The 16764-nt window shown below is 41.9% G+C and overlaps 1 protein-coding gene and 1 long non-coding RNA gene across 21 annotated transcripts in view; one reads left to right on the top strand and one right to left on the bottom strand.

Annotated features, from left to right (window-relative positions):
- Positions 1-16764, bottom strand: part of EPB41L3 (erythrocyte membrane protein band 4.1 like 3) — a 235109-nt gene that overhangs the window by 136870 nt on the left and 81475 nt on the right. Inside the window, exon 1 of one of the 20 annotated variants that reach the window (XM_027575704.2) lies at positions 11841-12043. The exons of 18 other annotated variants lie outside the window; for them this stretch is intronic. The gene's annotated coding sequence lies outside the window, so the exon portion shown is untranslated. Of the gene's footprint in view, positions 1-8755; positions 8877-11840; positions 12044-16764 lie in introns of those variants that run through there. One more of the 20 variants, XM_027575703.2, reaches the window with a different exon arrangement.
- LOC113912509 lies at positions 8943-16588 on the top strand. The gene is made up of 3 exons (XR_003516861.1): positions 8943-9120; positions 16203-16264; positions 16462-16588. It is a non-coding gene; the product is annotated as an uncharacterized LOC113912509 (long non-coding RNA).

The following is a 16764-nucleotide window of genomic DNA, read 5'->3' as shown; positions in this document are numbered from 1 at the left end:
ACAATTGTAAATATCTATGCGCCTAACATGGGAGCAGCCAATTATATAAGGCAATTAATAACAAAAGCAAAGAAACACATTGACAACAATACAATAATAGTGGGGGACTTTAACACCCCCCTCACTGAAATGGACAGATCATCTAAGCCAAAGATCAACAAGGAAATAAAGACTTTAAATGAAAAACTGGACCAAATGGACTTTACAGACATATTTGGAACATTCCATTCCAAAGCAACGGAATACACATTCTTCTCTAGTGCCCATGGAACATTCTCCAGAATACATCACATCCTAGGTCACAAATCAGGTCTCAACCAGTACCAAAAGATTGGGATCATTCCCTGCATATTTTCAGACCACAATGCTTTGAAACTAGAACTCAATCACAAGAAGAAAGTCGGAAAGAACTCAAATACATGGAGGCTAAAGAGCATCCTACTAAAGAATGAATGGGTCAACCAGGAAATTAAAGAATTTAAAAAATTCATGGAAACCAATGAAAATGAAAACACAACTGTTCAAAATCTCTGGGATACAGCAAAGGCAGTCCTGAGAGGAAAGTATATAGCAATGCAAGCCTTTCTCAAGAAACAAGAAAGGTCTCAAATACACAACCTAACCCCACACCTAGAAGAGCTAGAGAAAAAACAGCAAATAAAGCCTAAACCCAGCAGGAGAAGAGAAATAATAAAGATCAGAGCAGAAATCAATGAACTAGAAACCAAAAGAACAGTAGAACAGATCAACGAAATTAGGAGCTGGTTCTTTGAAAGAATTAACAAGATTGATAAACCCCTGGCCAGACTTATCAAAAAGAAAAGAGAAATGACCCAAATCAACAAAATCATGAATGAAAGAGGAGAGATCACAACCAACACCAAAGAAATACAAACAATTATAAGAACATATTATGAACAACTCTATGAGCCAGCAAATTAGATAACCTGGAAGAAATGGGTGCATTCCTAAAGATGTATCAACTACCAAAATTGAACCAGGAAGAAATAGAAAACCTGAACAGACCTATAGCCACTAAGGAAATTGTAGCAGTCATCACAAATCTCCCAAAAAACAAAAGCCCAGGGCCAGATGGCTTCCCAGGGGAATTCTATCAGACACTTAAAGAAGAATTAATACCTATTCTCCTGAAACTATTCCAAAAAATAGAAATGGAAGGAAAACTTCCAAACTCATTTTATGAGGCCACCATTACCTTGATCCCCAAACCAGACAAAGACCCCATCAAAAAGGAGAATTACAGACCAATATCCTTGATGAACATGGATGCAAAAATTCTCACCAAAATACTAGCCAATAGGATCCAACAGTACATTAAAAGGATTATTCACCACGACCAAGTGGGATTTATCCCTGGGCTGCAAGGCTGGTTCAACATCTGCAAATCAATCAACGTGATACAATACATTAACAAAAGAAAGAACAAGAATCATATGATCCTCTCAATAGATGCAGAAAAAGCATTTGACAAAGTACAGCACCCTACTTGATCAAAACTCTTCAGAGTATAGGGATAGAGGATACATACCTCAATATCATAAAAGCCATCTATGAAAAACCTATAGCGAATATCATTCTCAATGGGGAAAAGCTGAGAGCTTTTCCCCTAAGGTCAGGAATGCGGCAGGGATGTCCACTCTCATCGCTGCTATTCAATATAGTATTAGAAGTCCTAGCCACAGCAATCAGACAACAAAAAGAAATCAAAGGCATCCAAATCGGCCAAGAGGAAGTCAAACTCTCACTCTCTGCAGATGATATGATACTGTACGTGGAAAACCCAAAAGACTCCACCCCAAAACTGCTAGAACTCATACAGGAATTCAGTCACGTAGGAGGATATAAAATCAATGCACAGAAATCAGTGGCATTCCTATACACCAACAACAAGACAGAAGAGAGACAAATCAAGGAGTCGATCCCATTTACAATTGCACCCAAAACCATAAGATACCTAGGAATAAATTTAACCAAAGAGGCAAAGGATCTGTACTCAGAAAACTATAAAATACTCATGAAAGAAATTGAAGAAGACACAAAGAAATGGAAAAATGTTCCATGCTCATGGATTGGGAGAACAAACATTGTGAAGATGTCAATGCTACCTAGAGCAATCTACACATTCAATGCAATCCCCATCAAAATACCATCCACTTTTTTCAAAGAAATGGAACAAATAATCCTAAAATTTGTATGGAACCAGAAGAGACCCCGAATAGCCAGAGGAATATTGAAAAAGAAAGGCAAAGCTGGCGGCATCACAATTCCGGACTTCCAGCTCTATTACAAAGCTGTCATCATCAAGACAGTATGGTACTGGCACAAAAACAGACACATAGATCAATGGAACAGAATCGAGAGCCCAGAAATGGACCCTCAACTCTATGGTCAACTCATCTTTGACAAAGCAGGAAAGAGTGTCCAATGGAAAAAAGACAGTCTCTTCGACAAATGGTGTTGGGAAAATTGGACAGCCACACGCAGAAGAATGAAACTGGACCATTTCCTTACACCACACACAAAAGTAGACTCCAAATGGTTGAAAGACCTAAACGTGAGACAGGAGTCCATCAGAATCCTAAAGGAGAACACAGGTAGCAACCTCTTCGACCTCAGCCGCAGCAACTTCTTCCTAGAAACATCGCCAAAGGCAAGGGAAGCCAGGGCAAAAATGAACTATTGGGATTTCATCAAGATAAAAAGCTTTTGCACAGCAAAAGAAACAGTCCACAAAACCAAAGGACAACCGACAGAATGGGAGAAAATATTTGCAAATGACATATCAGATAAAGGGCTAGGATCCAAAGTCTATAAAGAACTTATCAAACTCAACACCCAAAGAACAAATAATGCAATCAAGAAATGGGCAGAAGACATGAACATACATTTTTCCAAAGACGACATCCAAATGGCCAACAGACACATGAAAAAGTGCTCAACATCGCTCGGCATCAGGGAAATCCAAATCAAAACCTCAATGAGATACCACCTCACACCCGTCAGAATGGTAAAATTAACAAGTCAGGAAACGACAGATGTTGGCGGGGATGTGGAGAAAGGGGAACCCTCCTACACTGTTGGTGGGAATGCAAGCTGGTGCAGCCACTCTGGAAAACAGTATGGAGGTTCCTCAAACAGTTGAAAATAGAGCTATCATACAATCCAGCAATTGCACTACTGGGTATTTACCCCAAAGATACAAATGTAGGGATCCGAAGGGGTACGTGCACCCCAATGTTTATAGCAGCAATGTCCACAATAGCCAAACTGTGGAAAGTGCCAAGATGTCCATCGACAGATGAATGGATAAAGAAGAGGTGGTATATATACACAATGGAATATCATGCAGCCATCAAAAGGAATGAGATCTTGCCATTTTAAATGACGTGGATGGAACTGGAAGGTGTCATGCTGAGTGAAATAAGTCAATCAGAGAAAGACATGTATCATATGACCTCACTGATATGAGGAATTCTTAATCTCAGGAAACAAAATGAGGGTTGCTGGAGTGGTGGGGGGTGGGAGGGATTGGGTGGTTGGGTGATAGACATTGGGGAGGGTATGTGCTATGGTGAGCACTGTGAATTGTACAAGACTGATGAATCACGGATCTGTACTTCTGAAACAAATAATGCAATATATATGTTAAGAAAAGAAAAAGAAGAAGAAGATAGCAGGAGAGGAAGAATGAAGTGGAGTAAGTTGGAGGGGGAGACGAACCATTAAAGACGATGGACTCTGAAAAACAGGGTTCTAGAGGGGAGGGGGGTAAGGGGATAGGTCAGCCTGGTGATGGGTATTAAAGAGGGCACATTCTGCATGGAGCACTGGGTGTTATGCACAAACAATGAATCATGGAACACATCAAAAACTAATGATGTAATGTATGGTGATTAACATAAGAATAAAAAATTATTAAAAAAAAAAAAACATGGGCTTGTCTCTAACATAACAGAGTGGCCCATATCCCTAGAGAATCTGCATGAAATCTGTGAATGGAGTTCGACATTCGCTAACCCTCTACTGCTGAAGACAAAGGCAAGGTTCAGAAATCAGAACAAGACCCAGGGCAGCTTTTTTTATTTCCCCCCTTTCTCTGGAAGCCCCATGCCTCCACACCTCCTAAACTATCCCAGACTCTGAAGTGTCTCAACTCTGAATTCAGAGTCTAGTTCAGTCACAGGCTGTGGTGTCTGCTACCTGCTGGGGATGCCGTGATGCACGAGGGGAGACAGTGGGTACCTGGGACCTCAAGGTTAGGCTGTGCCAGGGGAGGTCCTCTGTCTGTGAATAGACTCTGGTCACAGTATGAATTAAGAAATAAAAAAATACATGGCGAAAGCCTGGTTGTTTTAGTTTATTAAGACTAAGTACACACACATGACACTGAGCTGCACACAACTGCTATGAGATATTTTAATTTTGCTTAATGTCCTGTTTCACCACAGCCCCCTGATGTGTGTGCTACAAGACAATAACGAAAAGTACAAGCAGAAAGTAGCAGGAGGAGGAGGGGCTGGGTGACAAGATTTCAAATAATCACCATCGTTAACATAATGATCCTTCACCAGTATTGTATGGGACCCACAGAAAATATTTTTTCCCATTAAAAATAATGATGTAGATATAGATTTGTATACATGAGAAAGCTTCCCAGGACGTACTGTTACATAAAATGAAAATGGTTACATATACTGTTTAAGCTAGAAATCTGTTCTTGTAAAATATTATGTACCTATGTGAGTCCTTACATACACAAAATAAAGCTACTGCTATTTACTAGGCACCATCGGATACTGTGTTCCGTGCTTTGCATGTATTGTATCACTTAATCCTCATATCCTTGAGATGTAAGCCTTATGGCCATTTTAGAAATTAGCGAACAGAGTCAAGGAAGTTGAGAGCTGACCCAGGTCACAGAACAATTAAATAGCGAGACTGGGAGCCCAACCCAAGTCTGTCTGATTCCAGGACCCACTGTGGCATATTAGATATTCCAAGAGATAGCTTTGGAAGGATGTTTGCCAAAAATATTAACAGCAGCTGTCTCTAGAGCTTTTTGTTTTTCAGTATTTTAGAATATATTTTACTTCATTTTATTATTATTTTTTATATATTATTTTTAGAGGAGTTGGGAAAAGTAGAAGGAGAGGGAGAGAGAGAATCTTAAGCAGGCTCCATGCCCAGTAGGGAGCCCAACACTGGGTTCAATCTCATGACGCGGAGATCATGACCCGAGCTGAAATCAAGAGTTGGACGCTTAACCGACTGAGCCACCCAGGTGCCCCTAGAACATATTTTAAAGTAAGCATGCAAAATTTTTTAAGATCTAAAAAAACAAAGATGTTTTAATTGGAAGGATAAATAAGCAGCATGGAAATCTTCCCATCTTCCATATATCTAATCTTCCACTCTAAACAGCCCCAGAACAACTAATCTCCAACTGAATATGACCACAAAAAATATATGGAGTTGTCAAAATACCAATCACAGAGAGGAGAAATCATTACAATCAATTTCTGAAAAATTCTGGATTAGGCCATTAACAAAAGATCATCTATCTCCAGACTCCTTTTCTTCCAATACATCCTACATTCATCACCAGATAAACACTCTTCTTTCCTACTCAATTACCTTCATTGGCTCCCTACTATCTAGTAAAGTCCAAAATACCCTTTCGTCTCATATCCCAAAACCTTCTACAAGCAGGCCCCACACTTCCTTTGACTTGTCTCCTACTGCTCCCTCGTGTAAAGGCTACATTCCAGCTAAATTTAGGCCTGTTGACCTCCAGAGTACCAGGACTAATCTTTTTTTTTTTTTTTTTTTTTTTTTTTTTTTTTTTTTGTTTTTTTTTTTTATTTATTTATTCATGAGAGACAGAGAGAGAGAGGCAGAGGGAGAAGCAGGCTCCCGAGAAACAGGGAGCCCGATGTGGGGCTCGATCCCAGGACTCTGGGATCATGACCTGAGCCGAAGGCAGACGCTTAACCATCTGAGCCACCCAGGCGCCCAGAGTACCAGGACTAATCTTAATCAAAGTCCAACCATCTTCCAAGGACCAAAATAGAATACAAAGACCATTCAATAGATGTGTGCTATCAAGTAATGCACATAAGAAACATAATTACTGGGGCACCTGGGGGGCGCAGCTGGGTGTCTGACTCTTGGTTTCGCTCAGGTCATGATCTTGGGGTAGTGAGATCAAGCCCCTCACTCAGCTCAAGGGAGTGTGCTTGAGATTCTCTCTTACCCTCTCCTTCTGCCCCTCTCGCCGCCTGTGTGCACTTTCTCTCTTTAAATAATTTTTTTTAATCTTAAAAAAATAATTACAAATACACAGAATGGGCCATATAAATCAGCACTGATTATAAAATATTCTTTATAAAAAAAATTTGCACATCCAAGTGACAAACCATAGTCCATAAAATTCATGACACCATTCACTGTAAGAGACACAGCACTCTGCCAATCAAGCTATGACTCATACATCAGAATTTTTCTTTCCTAGTTAAAGAACTCTTAGATTTATTTAGGTAGTCTATGCATAAATAAATACACAGAAACAAAATAATTTGGCCGAGGTCAGACTCCGACTCCTCTGAATTGCAGGCCAACTCAGTTATCACTGTCCATGCTTTCCCACAGTGCCATCCCCTACGCATCTTTATTGGTGAGGCACCATTTCTTGCAAATGCCCATTACTACTCCACGGTGTTCTTCCAATCTCCAATTTTGGATGCATGCCATCAGTGGCCTGCTTTCTCTCTGCCACATGGCTGAGAGCAACTGTAAGTCATATCCCTAACTCACACGTGTTAAAATGCAAAAATATAAGTTTGTTATAGAAACGAGGACACTGGGGTTTGCACAAAGACACAGAGACACTCACTGTTTGAGAATGTAAGCACTATGTACAAAAATGACCAAAGAGGAGAGATCTACAACAGAAAATAGTTTCTCTTTTTAGTCCGACGTCAGGATCCATATCATCCCCCAGCCCTAATCCATTTTCAGCTTTTGTCACACACCAGTCCAATCCCTCTCATCTTCTGAGAATTCCCTCTCTATGATGTCCTCCATGACACCAATTAGAGCCGGCAGGAAAGGAAGCAGGCCGGCCTCCTGCAGATCTTCCCTTAAAGAAGCCATTCTTGTTTCTCTAGGTGCAGTATTTCCTTCTGATATGGCAAAACCTCCAGAACCTCCCTCATTCAAGCTATGGGCAGAATAGCAAGCTTGTTATGAAGAGGATCATGCCATTAAAAATAATGACTGCAGACATGGGTCCAGTAATTCTCATTTTTAAATGGAGCAGCAGTGCCTTTGAAGCCTTTTCAAATATTTCTTGTAGTGAAGCATAAGTTACAAATGGCCTCATTTTTCATTCAAGTCCATAAATATTTACTCAATGCTATAAGTGTTTAGACCTGTACTTGGTTTGGGGATGAAACTCCAAGAAAAATAAGTTCCCACTCACATCATGCACTCACTCACTCAGTAAAACTGGAGAGAAAAATAAACACACGAAGCAGTTAAATATTGCATTTTTTCCTAGGTCCAGTACAGACCTTTCTAATTTTTTTTCTTTTTTAAGTTTGTAAGGAAGAGCTGTAAGAACAATGTATCAAAATGTCAGCAATCTAAAAATTAAGTTGTCAGCTTTTTCTCTGCACTGCAAATTACAAAAGAATTAGAGGTTTGGTGCTAATAGAAGCTTACAATTCTAAAGTGTGCAATTTAACCAATCACCGCAAGGTCTAAAAATGCAATTCCGAAGACATATCCACCAAGTGATCTGCAATTTCAACTTCTCTACTTGTGTCATTCTTCCCATTTTCCCCCCTTGCTTTGGAAATTGTTCTGGAAGCGCTACACAGTGAAGAACTGCCCAGAGCCTCTACATGCATAATACACTCACATGAAAAAAATGATAGTCATCTTGACCAAGGAGGTACAGAAAAGACAATGAAGATCTGCAGCTATTCCATGAGTCTTCACTTCTTCATGTTCATGCCACATTACATGCAGAAATCAAAACGTGAAATGTACTTTACAGTTTCAGAATTTCAGACTTCCTTTTGTAATTTATTCAATACTAATTCGGGTGAAACATGCCTGTGATCATCTGTGCACTAGAAATCTAAGTTAGGATTAAAATGTTAAATTATAAAATAATTTGTGAACAATTTAAATGGAAACCAATTACCCCAAATCACTGCAGATTATCTTGTAAACTTGTGAGATCTCTAGCTTTTCCCGTCATTACCAATTGCCAATTGCAATCACATCACTCAAAAATAAATCGGAAAGAACACTGCCTACCCAGAAAACACACTATCTTTATAGACAACACATACTTTTAAAAGACAATACTAATTATCTAAACCAAAAATTTAGCAAGAATGCTATTTTAGTACAAAGAATAGTAAAAAAAAATGTGTAGTAAAATAATAGTAATAATATTATTATTATAATAAAATAATAGTAATAGTAAAAAAATGGCTCTGTGCATAAACAAAAATATAGACTCATTTTCTTGCTCTCTGGATAATTTTTTAAATGGCCCTTTTTAAAGATTACATATAGTGTTTTCCCCAATAAAAGGGAAATTCAATGATTTCTACTATTTCACACACACACACACACAAACCCTCTTCTTCCTTGATCTATGAAACACACTCTCCTACGCAGCCTTGAATTCACATCTACCTTCCCATCCTCCAAACAATACCTTATGGTGCAGTTCAACTTGCGAAAGGAGAGTCTCGTTCATTTATCAGGCAAAGTTAAAGCCAGCAAGATGCTTTAGACCGTCTGGTTTTGCCTGCCCCACCCTTGTTTCCTTTGAGCCATAGTGATGTCACAACACCAGGCAGGGCAATGACTTCACTGCTCCCGTCCTTGCTTCTGAGCACACAATTCTTTGCTGCCAAGGCAAATCAAATGACAGCAGAACCCTCCAAGAGTGCCTGACGAATTCCCAACAAATTAGCAGCTAGCAAGCCTTTTGAAAGAAATAGATGCAGCAATTGCACCACTAAAGATCTCTCTAAATGGAGTGGTACTGAAGATGAATTTGATTCATGGTTTTCAATAGTAAGTCTATATCCCATAATAAAGCTGACATTCAGGACAGAACGGTGTCTGGATACTTGGAAGACACTATGGGAACCAAAGATGTCCAGGACAGTCAAGTAAATAAGTAATCTCTCTCTTCATTATAGCCAAATTCTCACAAATTCTCTCTCTCAAATGTACAGTTTTCGGCTTACTCCTGAATGAAGTTCTACTTCACCAAGGAGGACGTGAATTCTAATTTGTGAATTTTAAGATTTTTAAAGCACGAACTTAAAAGATGAATACGTATATTACAACATGTAAGACCATACCCGGGACAAAAAGTTCCTGCCATATTTAATCTAACATAGAGTAAATCCAGAAAAGATTCACAAACTGATGACAATATTTCATCTCTCAGTACATGAACGGTTGCTTGTCTTGGGCAGCCCCTTAATGCATTCGACCAACCAGTTCTAAAAAAAAACCAATGTATACATAAAATAGTTTCTAATCAAGTAAAAAAAAAAAATCCCTGGTCTCCTATTTCAACACAATTCAAAGTTGGCCAAAGTCCAAACCCTGTACAAGAACTGGCAAAAACTGCCTCTAACCTAAAATCACATTCATGCAGAAGAAATGACTTGAAAATTAAATGTAAATACTTTGCTGAGACACTGACCTTTGACCTGTATCTTCTCGATCCTTCACCTAAAAGGGGTTCACAAATTAAATAATGTGGCTATTTTTATTACTGATAAATCATTCACAAAACATGTTCTTTTTGCAAAAAAGTATTTGTCTGAAGTGGATTAGCTAACTGAACTTTATGCAGTACCTTGTGCCTCTGATATATTTTGCTTTTGTAAACCACCAAAAAATTATAACGCAAATAGAACAGTATTCAGTATTCAGAGATTTTTTCATCAGTGCCTTGTGAAATTAACAAATTAGAGTTACTGTTTCTCAATCTCAGTTTATTTCCTCTCACAATTATTCTAACTGAAGTTTGGAAAAGTTTGAAACCAAAATTAAGATGCATTTTTAAAAGACCCTGTTAGAGCCAAGATATAAATCGCCTCCCCATTCCCCAGAGTTTACTCAAGCTTGAGGTGCTCCCCTTTCTTAATGGGGCTTTTTTTGCTTAATTTGCAGTAATTGATGCTGGATCCAGAGCTCCCAGATAGAAGTGGAATTTTATAATTTTGGATTTCTTGAGACTTTAAATATCAGAGTAAGACCCCCAAAAGACTGTTTTTAGCACTTAGCGTGATGACTCTTCTACTAGGGATGTTGATGCTTCCAAGGGAAACTCCAGGACACCTGGCTGCCTCTGAGAGCCTAAAATGGGCCCCCAAAAAGGTCAGGCAGGATATCTGCAAAAGCAGTTCTGCAGGACTGCAAGACTAATGTAAAAACACTGAAACAACAACTTAAACACGTAATGGAAGCACTGCATTAGCAGGACCGCCTGGCCCTCTCAGGATTTCCCAGCCCAGCCTCCACACGTAATTAATACCACATGTTTTCTTTATCATTCTGTTTGTTCTTCAACAATCTCTTCCCAGCTTTAACCCTGGGCTGCAACTGGAGAAGAAAACCCTAGAAAACTTTGGATCCGTAAATATAAAACCCCAAAAGGAAAGACTGCTCCCACTGCAAGGGACCAGTTACAATTTACTAGGTAACCACACCCACCGCATTGCAGAAGCCATGAACTTGGCGGGGGTTGGAGGGGAGAGGGGAAAGGGGGAGGGGGAAGAAGTAGGGCGAGATGAGAGGGGAAAGCCGAGAAAGCGAGCCACCGCGGCAGGAGCGGGGAAACACCCGCCTAGAATTGGCCGACACCACGACTCCCGCGGTCCGATGGCTCGGCCTCCCCACCCCCACGCTCCGCAAAGCCGCCCTCGCAGACACCTCCCGAGGCAGCTCGCAGCCCCGCGGGCGCCAGGTGAGCAGTGCCGCTCCCGGCCCCTCCGCCTCCCCGTGCTCCGGCTCCCCTGCGGGGGGCCAAGGGAGCGCAGGCTGGGGCGAGGGACGCCGCAGGTGCGGGGCCAGGAGCAACCTCTCTAAGACGCTCCCTCCTCCTCCCCAGTTCTGGGAAGCAGACAAGTTACATAAAAGCGGCCGGCCCGCTGCCGGGCCGGGATGCTTTGTGGCGAGCGCACCTTACCGGCCCCGCGCCGCGCCCGGCAGCCGGGAAGACCCCGCAGCCGCGGCCCCTCCCGCCCGGCGGCCACCGGCCCCGGGCGGCGCCGCAGTGTCGCCCCCGGTCCCCCGCCACTCCCTGCGCAGCCCGCCTCGCTCTCGCCCTCGGCCCAGGGGTAACTTAAAACATGGCGCCCCAAACGGGGGATTTGGGCAAATTGGCACTGAAGGGACGCGGGGGCCGCGCCGCCCCTCCCGGCCAGGGCTCCGGGGAAGGCCCCCAGGCCGGAGGCCGATGCTCTGGCTCCGCGCGCCGGCCCAGCCGGTGCTGCAGCGCTGCGGGCGGGCGGAGCGGGCACGTCCCCGGTGGGGGGCGCAGCGCACCGGCTTGGCCCGGCCCCGCGGGGGTCCCGGCCGGAGGGCGGGCGGGTCCTAGGGCCCGGCCGGGTGTTGGGCTCCCGTGGTTCGGTCGGCCGTGCGGCGCCGGAGCCACGGGTCAGCCGCGCACCGCGCGCGCCTAGCCCCCGGCCTCCCGCTAGTCCTCCGCGCCTCGCAAACCGGAGACCCCCTCGGACCCCCTCCCCCTCCGCTCCGGCTGCCAGAAAAGTTACCTCGGCTGGGCAGGCAGCCCGCGCGCCGCGGCGTGGGGACGAGGCTCGGGCGGGCGTCCTCCCGGCTGTGCGCAGGAGGCTCGGGCGTGGGGAGGAAGCCGCAGACGCGGGCTGCTCGCCGCCGCTCCCCGCCCCCCTTTGCAGGCGGCTCGGAGGCTCCGCGGAGCTGCGGCGGGGGCACACGCCCAGAGCCGGCGCAGAGAAAGCCAACCCCGTCCTGCCGTCGCCTCCCAGCTGCGGGGGAGGGGGCCACCGCAGCACTTCAGGACAGTTAGGTTGTAACAGGCTTCTTCATCCTGGCGCAGGGTCTGGCTCGGGGACAACGCCTCGAGACCGTTGCCAATAGCATTAGCCTTTGGATGTCCACTTTAGATTACAGCTCAGACTTTCTGTCCCCTTCCTCATGCCTCCCAGACACCCCCTGTAAGGGGGAGGGGGCGAGGGTGTTCCTGGCTATCAGGTGAGTAATTTACTGGCTCAGGGGCTGCAGTGGTTTTTTGTTTTTTTCTTTTTTAAAGAAAAAAATAATCAAATTGGCGGCGTCTTGCGCAGGGTGGGTGTTCAAGAAATATCAAGTTAGTAGGGAACACCTGAATTAAAGGTTGAAGGAAGAGGTTTCCTGTCTTTCGGCAGCCCCTTCCTTCCCATTTTCTCTTTCCTCCCCACCATCAAGATCCAAAGTTACAGGTGGTCTCCCAAGCTTCCCAGTCTATCAGGGGAGTAAGTCATTATTGATCAGGCTTTCAGCTGAAATGGGGGGGGGGGTGCGCTCACGCTCCTGATTTACAGGTGAAAGGTGAAATTATTCCAGGTCATGTCACAATAAGCTCTAATCAAGTAACCAACTCATATATTAAAATGTTTAAGGCCCTCTTTAAATAGTCCTGGTCACCCTTTCAGGAGCTCAGCCACTCACTTAAGGTGGCAGGATGGATTCACAAAAATAATTGCATTTACTACTGGGTGCCAAAGATGTGGTGCAGAATAGGTGGCAGAGATTAGTAGGCTGGGTCTGTCAGTGAAACCTCTGGAGGTGGGGAGACTTGGCCTGGGTTTTTAGGACAGGGCAAAGGCAAGAGAAAAGGGGAGGGGGCGTTTTTCTGGTTGCATGGGAGAGAAAATTGGAAAATCATGGTTACTATGTTACTATGGAGTTTGTGAACCTGTATTCAGTAGAAGTTGTGCAGCTTTGGGAAATTTTAAGCAAGAAAACGTGGCTGAAGTTTTGTTAAAGGAAAAATAATGTGGTGACTCAGAATGGAGGGGCAAATACAAGGAGCTGATATAGGAAGGGACTGTGGCATTGTTCCAAGTACCACAGGTAACAAGGACCTGAACTGTCATGTGACAGATAGTGGTGATAGTTCAAATACTGGAAGACAGATTTGTGATTACCTATATTAATTTTCTGTCGGGCCACGGGAGTATTACAGACATATATACACATCTCACTTTTGTACCTATATGGCTGTGTGTGTGTCATATAAGATCTGTGAATGCAGAAAGGGTTTTTTTCCTTGTTTGTGTGCACACTTAAACTATCCTTTAAAAGTGGACTTGAACAAACTGTATTGTTTACAACAAACACTAAGCTGGCATTATCATTTCAGACACAGATGGCTTCATATTTTCATTCATTTTATTGCCATATTTTTGCTACTTTTTTTAATTGAAAGCAAACTGTTTTCTCCCTGATTCACGAATCTTAATCTTTCTGGTGATGGAGAAAATCAGCAAAAATGTACAGATGTCTATTTTCTTGGGAGAAAATGTTAGAATACTAAGTATTATTTTTTACAAGTTAGAAGTACCTCGCTCATTATCTGAATATTTCATGAATTCAAAATTTGGAGTAAAAACCATACTGCTTCATAGTTTAATAGTAAATCTGGGAATTAATTACTACGAAAATCTTTGGGCTTGACCAAGGCTTTCAGTTCTTCTTTTTTGATTTTCCTGACACAGATATGGAGAAAAAGAAATGCCAGATAAAAACTTGTGAGCAGCACAGAGCTCTACCAGTAACTTGCTTGCATCTCTGTAATAAATCCTTTTCCTTCTACCTTATTAATATCATGCAGGAGTCTCTCGTCGTCATCTCAGTCTCCCACGGTGCCTCACTGAGTACACTGCAAGCCAAGCACGGAACATTTTCACTAAATGAATGGATGTTGGCTAATGAACTAAGTTGTCACTATATTTGAGAGTTGAGTTTCCTCGTGTATAAAATAAGACATTAATTCCGAAATTCCTTGTGCTTCAAAAGTACTAGGGGTCTATAAAATAAAAAGACATTTTCACATCTCTACCTGCTGAGTAAAAGCAATAATGAAAAACCTTTTTAACTCTTATCAGGAAATTTAATTATGAACTTTTCTACATGGAAAAGAGAAGGAAAGTAACAAAATTAAGTAGAAGGCAAGGTGATGATCCCATTACAGTTGGATTTGCTTTCTTTCATAAAGACTAATTCCTCCCTGCATTCCTCTCACTAACAAAAATGAAGCCTCCTATAGCCCCAGAGAATTCTTTATTCTTACCAGTACAAAACCCCTTCTGGTGCTTTCTCAGTAAGTTACAGAAAAGTAGTCCTTGGGTCGAGGGAATGCTTTTCACCCAGTCCTAGAGCCAGTGCAGAGTGAACCCAGTTCATCAGATTTCTAGTTTACTATTATCTACATGGCAAATACTGAAATAATCCATGATACGTGGGGAAGGATTCCATGACTCCAGCCTAGGTCTCACGATGCCCTTTCTGGTCTCAACCACCGTCCTAAGGCTTACCTTACAACATTATTCTTATTTATGGGCTTTCTGAAATTATTCTGTTGTATACAAAATATATTACTGAAGGCTAACAAGCCATCTAGAATTCTAGCCATGGTACAGAGAAAGGGAGCATAGCTAACTTCTGGTAAGATAATGCATGTGTGGAACTTCATCCCAAACCATAGAGACAGGATGTCCCCCAAACCTCCACCGAACCCCAAGTGCCAACAGCGTACTGACTCATTGATACTGGTATTCTGCTACCTATAGAGCAACGTAATTCCAACCTGATAGCCAAGGCAAAAGCAGAATTTGCAGATTGTGTCTTGTCAGCCTCATCGACAAGACTCCAGAAAGAAATGGTGGAGAATCCGGCCAGTGAATACATCGGAACTTTGCCTTTCAGCGTCAGCATTAGAAGAATATGAAAGCCTAGCCAAACCCTACAAAGGTGGCTACCCTAATAGGCATGCAACACTCATTTGCCCTCTTTGACAACCTCAGACTACTGTCACACAAAGCAGTGTGATCTTTTTAAAAATGTCCATATTCTCCAGTACTTTAAGTTGACTGTTTTTCAGCCTAAGATGCCTTAGTAAGATGTTAACAACACTTGGAGTAACTAGTTGAGGCGTCTTGTATGTTCAGGATCACATCAGGCACCTCCATTGCATATCAAGTCCTTGAAATCAGGACACCAAGTCTTTCGCCACGGCCTTATGGGGACCATAAGTAAGAGAAATACGGAGATGAATGCTTAATTCAAAAGTAGCAAGCTTATTCTTATGAAATAAAAATATGTTTAAGAGTTTCTAGGGCTTGAGAATACTGTCATGTTTATAGCTCATTAAGGCTTCCAGATGCTCTCTTCATTCAGGGTTTGTATACATCATTTCAGGGGTCTGCATACATGCAGAGCACAGATGCAAAATGAAGTAAAAAACCACCCATAATTATAAATGCAGCATAAAATGTACAAAAATACGTACACATGAGAGGGAACAAGTTTAGACATGCCTACACATCATTTTAAAAAATCATTCCTATTCATCAGAATTTCCTATTTGCCTCCTCTCTAGGTTATACTCTGGCAAAAATACAGGTCATAAAGGTGGGGCCAATACATAGTGTATAAATTCCACTGTATTAAAATATACACTTAGAGGGTTTTTTAAAAAATTTTTCCATTTCAAGTATATTTTAGAAATCTCAGCACTTTTAAACAGAATAATTTTTAAAAAATTAAGGTTATTCTAATCCTCAGTTCTTTATAAAGTTTAAATGCTCAATTATCTTCTCCCCTTGAGTAAAAATAGAAATCCATTAAGACTATTTTATATTTGGCCAGTTTATATATAATGGCAAAATACAAAGAATGGAAGTTAGTAATCTATAAAATTACTAAATTCAAATCCCAAACTGTTCACCATCTGAGACCACAGTGATATCCCAAACATGATCAGTACTGGGTTTTACTAAGACACTTAACATTTCAATCACTTTCCCCCAAAAGACATAAAATAAATGCCAGCAAGCCTCTCTCCTATAAAGTTGTAAATAATCCTAACCAGCTATTATATTTTGTTTTAACAGCAATCAACAAGAAAGAGCTGAAGGAAAAAAAAAAAAGAATTAGCTGAAGAAGAAAAAAATGGGTAATAAGACACATTCAGATGTCTGGTTTATTAACTCTCTCTTCAGGCAAACATGCCATAGTTAACCTATAAACTAAAATGGACAGCCATGACTACACCAAAAAAACTGTCAGCTTTGCTTCTTAATTTGATCCCTACTTTCCAGCACTTTTTTTTTCTCTTTCTAATTACCTCACTGTACTTGCTTACTTTAACAGTGTGCGTACAACCTGCAAATGGGATTCCACTCTAGTCCACAGCTTCCAGAATGTTCTGGGAATCAATCAGAATACCATCTAGAATATCTGTGTTCCTTGTAATAAATCTTGGCATTTAATAAGTCAAAGCCATTTTGTTAAAAAGCTTCCTCTATTGACTCTTTTCCTGTTCAAGATGTTTATCAGGAACTTGGAAGTGCAAGGTGGGCTTATCTGCAGATGATACAAATCTGAGAAGGATGGCAGGGTTTCTCAACCCAGGTTGTTTGTTAAAGAGCTTAAATTTTATATTTCCATGTCAAC

Source organism: Zalophus californianus, chromosome 14, assembly GCF_009762305.2.
Source record: "Zalophus californianus isolate mZalCal1 chromosome 14, mZalCal1.pri.v2, whole genome shotgun sequence".
Lineage (NCBI taxonomy): Eukaryota > Metazoa > Chordata > Mammalia > Carnivora > Otariidae > Zalophus > Zalophus californianus.
Note: the sequence above shows the minus strand (reverse complement) of the source record. Positions and strands in the feature narration are given on the sequence as shown.